Source organism: Halichoerus grypus, chromosome 6 (assembly GCF_964656455.1).
Source record: "Halichoerus grypus chromosome 6, mHalGry1.hap1.1, whole genome shotgun sequence".
In the NCBI taxonomy this organism is placed as follows: domain Eukaryota; kingdom Metazoa; phylum Chordata; class Mammalia; order Carnivora; family Phocidae; genus Halichoerus; species Halichoerus grypus.
The window spans coordinates 87,945,399-87,951,884 of NC_135717.1; the positions used below are offsets into that span (position 1 = coordinate 87,945,399).

General features: G+C 45.1%; 1 long non-coding RNA gene across 4 annotated transcripts in view; it reads left to right on the forward strand.

The window, feature by feature from the left end:
• LOC118539214 (uncharacterized) overlaps positions 1-5,951 on the forward strand; it is a 55,150-nt gene extending 49,199 nt beyond the window's left edge. For all 4 annotated transcript variants that reach the window (XR_013449087.1, XR_013449086.1, XR_013449088.1 and 1 more), the window contains one exon: positions 42-5,951. This is a non-coding gene — a long non-coding RNA (uncharacterized LOC118539214). The remainder of the gene's footprint in view (positions 1-41) is intronic.
• The last annotated feature ends 535 nt before the right edge of the window (positions 5,952-6,486 follow it).

Below are 6,486 nucleotides of genomic sequence, written 5' to 3' on the forward strand. Positions count from 1 at the left end.
AGCATCTATTGTTGATATTGATGATTCTTATTCCTTTTTAGGAGACCTACACCTTCTCTCTGGAAACTTTTAGAATTGTCATTTTTATTTTTGGTTTCTTGAAACACACATTTATTATTATTTTTAACCTTCTGAGCCCTCATGACATGACGGCAAAGGAATAAGAACTGGTACAAACTACCAGCAATGAAGAGAATGTGGAGAGGTCGTCAGAGGATAAGCAACTGTGTGATACGTGGACTGTAGGAAGGAGGAGGAGGACTGGGGGCTGATGAAGTGAGGTGGATGGAGGAAGATGCAGTGGAGAATATACGTAGTGCACGCAGCTGTCAAGGACAATTGTTCTTGCAGATTCCTGGAAGGGCTCAGGCCTCAAAATCTCTAGATTTGATGGTGGGCAAGAGGGAGATTCGGGCTGAGAGAAACCCCCGACTTCTCCACCCTGAGGTCATGGGGGGAAGGATCGTTTCTCTCCAACAAAACTGAACAACCTGTTGTTAGTGCGGGAGCTAATGCCACTTCTGGGTCCATTTCTACTCACCCTGAAATGGAGGTCAATAGTCAACGAGGTATTTGAGGGAATTGTGGTACATGAAAAGGAAACATTGTGAAATAGAAAAATGATCCTGTAAGAAAACAAGAGATAATTCAAGGTAAATAAGGAGCTTGAAAGAGACGAATTTGTATCCTCAGAGACATTCATGAAGATACCACATCAATTAAACAAGAAGAAGACGCTATGAAATGCCAACTAAAAAGGTGGAGGATAAAATAGAGAATAAAGAAAAGAAAAAGAGTATAAAATCACCACCATCACCAAAAAAACAGCATTTAGAATAATCCAGGATCTCAATATATACCTGAGAGGAGAGCTAAAAAAGAAAAATATGTGGGAAGGAATTATTAAAGAAACATTATAAGAGAATCTCCCAGAGTTGAAAGATACAAAAGTTAAGAAAGAAGTGTTTACTTAGAACCCATCATGATGCAACATTAAAATTCAGAACACTAATAATGAAAGAGAGATCTTAAATGTTTCTAGAGAGAGCGAAATGAAGAAAAAAGAACGACAACCCACAAATAAATGGGCACGGGAGACTTGTAAGAGCAACACTAGGTGTTAGAAGATAATAAAGCAGTGCTTCAAATTATGAAGAAAATAACCTTCAACTAGAAGTCTATATCCAGCAAAAATCACTGTGAATTTTGAAGGCAGAAGAAAAGACATTTTCAAACAGATGAGGTGTGGAAAGTCTTAAAGCTATACATCTCTCTAAGGAAGTCACTGGAGAGTGTACTCTTGCAAGACGTGGGAGTAAAGCAAGCCAGAGGGGGACCTGGGTTCTGGAAGCAGCCCTTCCACCCTTGAGCAGCAGAAGACTGGTGTGCTTCAGAGGGCCTGCTTTGCAGGGGGTGCTGGGCTTGATAGGAGAAGCTGGAGATGGCTCTGGAAAAGTAGACTAGGGCAAGGCTGTGGAAAGCATTGAATACCATGCTAAGAAGTTTGGAATTTCCTTTGTTGGCAACGGGGAACCATGGGAAGTTTTGAGCAGCGCGATCCCATCTGTGTTTTAGAAGGCTCATCCTTATGGTGACATCCTTGTGGTAGGATCTGAAATGTGGGGGCGCTAGGAGGCAGAAGCGCCGGAGGATGGGCTGTCACAACAATCTTAAGAGACTCTTGGGGGCCTGAAGGAAGGCTTTCGACCTGTGAGGGAACTGAAGCTCCAGACTGGAAGAGAAAATCTTCCTGCCACTTTGGCTGCTGCCCGCACTGCCGCCCGCCGTCCTGGCTCTGCGGTGCGCTCGGGTGGCCCCTGCCCAGCAGTAGCGTGACGGCGGGTGGGCCACGGCCAGTCGCCCCGCCCCTCCTCATTCAGGAGCCACTAGGAGCCCCCCTGGGCCGCGGCTTGTTTTAGCTTTTTAAACCTTGCTCTAAACCATTTTGTGGCCACTTTCCAAGACATGTTTTCGTTTTCAGTGCAGGATTTTTACCAACTTCTTTTCACTCCCCTCCACACCCTTTAATGATTCCCTTGGTTTTTATAAGCAGTTTTTCCGTTTTTTCCTCCTACCTTGCCAACTCATCTAAGAAGTAGGGTTTTTTTTTTTTTTCTCCCCTCCTCCTTTTATTAGTAGTATCTTTAAAATAATAAAATGGAAAAAATTAATGTTTGTAAACTTCTGGCCTCCTCCTGCTTTCTAGGTTCACACCCACTGGACCCTCCCCCGGAGGCTTGCGTATCTGTGTGACCATAGCTCTCAGACGGCTTCAGCCCTGCCTCTCCTGTTCCATTATTTCCTCCCTGCCTGGTTACTGACTCCCATTCCTCCGGACCCCTGCCCTCCGGTTGCCAGGCAACCCGGCTCAGGGGCAAGAGAGGCTGGTCGCCAGTGCCCCACCGACAGACACAGCGTTGGTCTTTTCTCCCTCCTGTAGCAGCCTGGCTGGGAGTTGAGCAACTCGCTGAAGGTCAAAGGCAGCCATCCATAACTGTGGCATTCTCCGCTTGGCGTGAACCTGACCCAGGAGGGGAAATACTCGAAGGCAGGGAATGGGGTGAAGTAGTTAGTTTTCCCTTCACGCCCAAAGGCCACGTGGCTCCCGCCTGCCGGCAGGAGAGGGTCAAAGTTAAGCTGAATAGGTCTTTGTGCATTTCAGGAATGTGAATTTTATTTCTTTCCACACCTCTCTTCCCACTGACTGGGCTTGAGATTTAGATTGGGCACTGCAAAAATGGCAGATTCACTTGTTAGCAGAGGTTGAATTTTGGGACTGAGGATCTACTTTCCTAGTACCCAGCATGTCTGGGGACAGTTATAGGCATCATCTGGGATTGTTAGAAATGCAAACCTTCGTCCCACCTCAGACCTGTTGAACCAGAATTTGCATTTGGCAGAATGAACGGTCAGGTAATTTGTATGCACACTGAGAACCACTGATCAAATACTCTACGGTCAACTTGGTTAGGATGACAGGTGTGGCTGACAGCGGGATTTGTGTTCCAGAGACTTCTGCCTTTCTGCTCTCAGTGGTGTATCATAGAGCAGTCGCCTAGGGCCCTTCTCTTTTCTCCATCAGTCCTTATGTTACCCAGGGTGTGAGACCAGGTGTGTTCACTATGTCATCTCACCTTATCCTCAAACAGTCTTATGGGATAACAAAGCACGTTCATTGGTCTAATTTTAGACAATAAACCCCCATTTTATTGATGAGGAAATGACTATCTTGTTCCGAGTCACAGAGCTAGGAACTGGACTTGACGCTGGTGATGGCTGAACATCTCACTTTCCACCTTCCTTTTCTATGTGACTTAAGCTAGAGCTTCCAGTCCTTTTCAACGTGAAGCTCAGAGAAGTAATACCTATAGAAAAAAGAAAAGCAATCGACAACATAATGTTGAGTTTGGTTTGAGTCATAAATTCCACCATGTAGGGATAAAACTAAGGACTTTTTCCTGAGCCTCTGCAAATGATTCCAGTAGTTCAGAGGCCCTTTTGAACAAGAGGTTACATGGATTGAGTTTCAAAGAAAAGAATGTAAAAAAAAAAAAAAAATCTTCCAGATGTGAATGGCCTCCAGATGTGCACAGTGCTCTTCCAGATGCGTGGAAGAGTGGGGTGGGGGTGGGGGGCCGAGATGCCTCACATGTCGCAAAATGGAATGGAAAAACTGCTCTCAGCCACAGGGGGAAAGTAGGACAGGGGGAAGAGAGATGAAATGAGAGAGATGGAATCCAAGTTAAACTCTTCAACGTGGGGCCAGACTAACTCCAAAGGAATCATTCCCACGTGGGCTGACCTTTCAATTTGCATGGCGCATGGAAGCCACACCTCAAACTGTGCAGCTGGAGAGAAACCTCTGAAGGTGTTTTGCCTGCAGGAACTCAGGCTGCTTAGACCTGAGCGAATCTGATTGGGCCCCTTCGAGGTTTCCCCAGTGCAGGGGGCAGGGCAGGCAGGACCGGCTTGGCTCGCAGTCTTGCTGGGAGAACAGAAGTGAGGCCAGAATGCGGAAGGAGGAGAAGCCAGGAGCTCCCCAGGTCTTTCCTGCTCCGGCTTCTGAATCAGCCGCTCATTCTCTCGGGGATCTCCTGCTTTGTTCCTCCACAATGGCGAGGAGGTCCCAGGTTTCTCAGATGAGTAAATCTGAAACCGCAGGAAACTGAGGCCTCGTGGCCAAGTCATCATGGTTTGTCACATCTCCGAGAATCGGAGCCATCCTCAGACTCCTGGCCCCATGACATAAAACCCCTTTCTTTCCCTCTGTTGGCATCTTTGCCTTCTCCGGGCAGATCTGCCAAATTGAGTTCCAGGTGCATGTCTCCCACCTTCCCACGTGTCCCTACCTTTTTCTTCTTCCATGTGTATGAAGACTGTCCTGAGCCTCCATTTTCCGTGCCACTCTGGAGGTATGATTTTGATTTCCACTTCCGCCTATGTTTTTTCCACAACACAAACAACTCACTCTGTGCTGGTCTCTCTGGAAGGCAGGGGGGGAGTCCACATTTTTATTTCCCTCTAGGGGTTCTCAAGATCTAAAGAACACATTCCAACAGAATGAGTAAATTTAAGTTGCTAATTATTTATATTATTAAAACATGTGCATATGCAACAATGCCTACATACTGATCACACACACACACACACACACACACACACACACTGCTGTAATCTTTGGCCAATATGCTAACAATACCATTAATAATTACTAAGTGGAAAAGTTAATTAGCCATCTTCTGTTTTCCTTTGTGGACCTAATCTCTGATCTGTAGCCTAATGCATTTCTCAAAGGCCACACCAATCAGAGGTAAATCATCTAATTGGAAGGTACTGAGATCGTTGAAGGGCGAACCCAGGATCAGTGTACCCCGGATACATAGATAGATGTCATTACTCTGCGATTCAAGCATCAGGAAGTATAGTAGTTTCATGATCAGCATCATTGGCCTCATCACTATTGGCTAATTGTAAGCTCTGTATTTCTTTTTGTTTTAATCTAACCAGATTCGAATTTACAAGCTACTGTTTCTAAGTTTTGATTTGAGGCGCATTTTGATATCCCAATGAGTACCTGATTCAGTTTTATGAAATTGATTCTGTCCTGGCTCACTAGGATACCCATCTTTAAATTTTTTGTACTTAAACCCACTTAGCATTGGTTTAAGGTTTAGGCAAGTAAATAACTTTGGTTTAGTTGAATCATGTGTTTCAGAAAATGTATATACTTCATTCTGGCCTTTAACTACAAACTTAGTGTGTGTCACGCCTCTGAATCAGACAGATTTCTGTCTGGCATTTGTGGTGGCAAAGGCGTATTATTTTGTCCTTGTAAGTTGGTTGTATTCATTTGGAGAAGATTCCAGAGATCTTGGTGTTGCAGTTAGCTCCAAAATGCTGCACAGGACTTCAATCATTGCATTCTGCTCAGGCACCAGGATTAAAGAGATTCTCCACCTTGTAATAGGCTTTTCCCATGCCTCCCAGCCCAGAGCCACACATCTGCTGCAGGAGACGTGGTGTTCGGGTTCAATTCCTTCCCTGGTGCCAACAGGCCTGTCCAGAGAAGAGGGAAATGGCCTTTCTCCTGTCACAGCTCAGGTTCCTGCCACATAGATTTCCTGCCCAAGAGGACCCCACCACGCGCTCTCCAGCTCACTGCTCCTCAGCAGTTACTAAAGCTCAAAAACCCAGCCCTTGTCTTTGGATTCCAAAGGTGTAATTTCTTGTGGAATGTTCCTTTCTGTTGACTTGTTCTCCACCTTTCTTTTCACCTGTCTGTTATGCTTAGCTCTACCCTCTTGCATGTGTTAATTTAATCCTTTGTTGACCTGAGCTAGAGAAAATGTCTCGGCAATAAACTTTTCTCCATTTCTGAGTGTTTTCCTGCATGATGTGTCACCTTTGCCTCTAATGTTCATATTTTAGATTAAATCTACCATTTGGTTATACGCCTGTGTGCCAAGCAATTATATTTATCACATTCATTGTTACTAACAACTCAATCAGCTAGGTAGCATTATCCCCATTTTACAGATGAGGAGACTGAGGCTCAGGGAGGCTGAATGCCTCATCCAAGGCCCTGCAGCTGGAAATCAAATAAATCTGATTCCTCTGACTCCAGAACCTCTTCTTCATGGACGTCCAGTCTGGTTCATGTTACCCCAGGAGGCCCTCTCTGATTTCAAGAAATTCTAAAATTCCCCGATCAGATCTATTTTCATTCATTTTATTTAAAAACAATAATGCTGGCATGTCTTATAGGCAGTGTGATGAAGTGAAAAGGAGAAAACTGTGTTGTAGCCTGAAAGGTTGGAAATCAGCCCCTCAACCCCGAAAGGAAGATTTCACATTACCAGTAAGTTTCCCTCAGGATGACTTTTGCCGAAGGTGTGTGAACCTGCCACCGCCTGTTTCATTTGGTGGATTGATTTAATTCTGTAGCTGAACCTGCTTGAGGAGATTCCTTCCAGGTTCATGACTCTG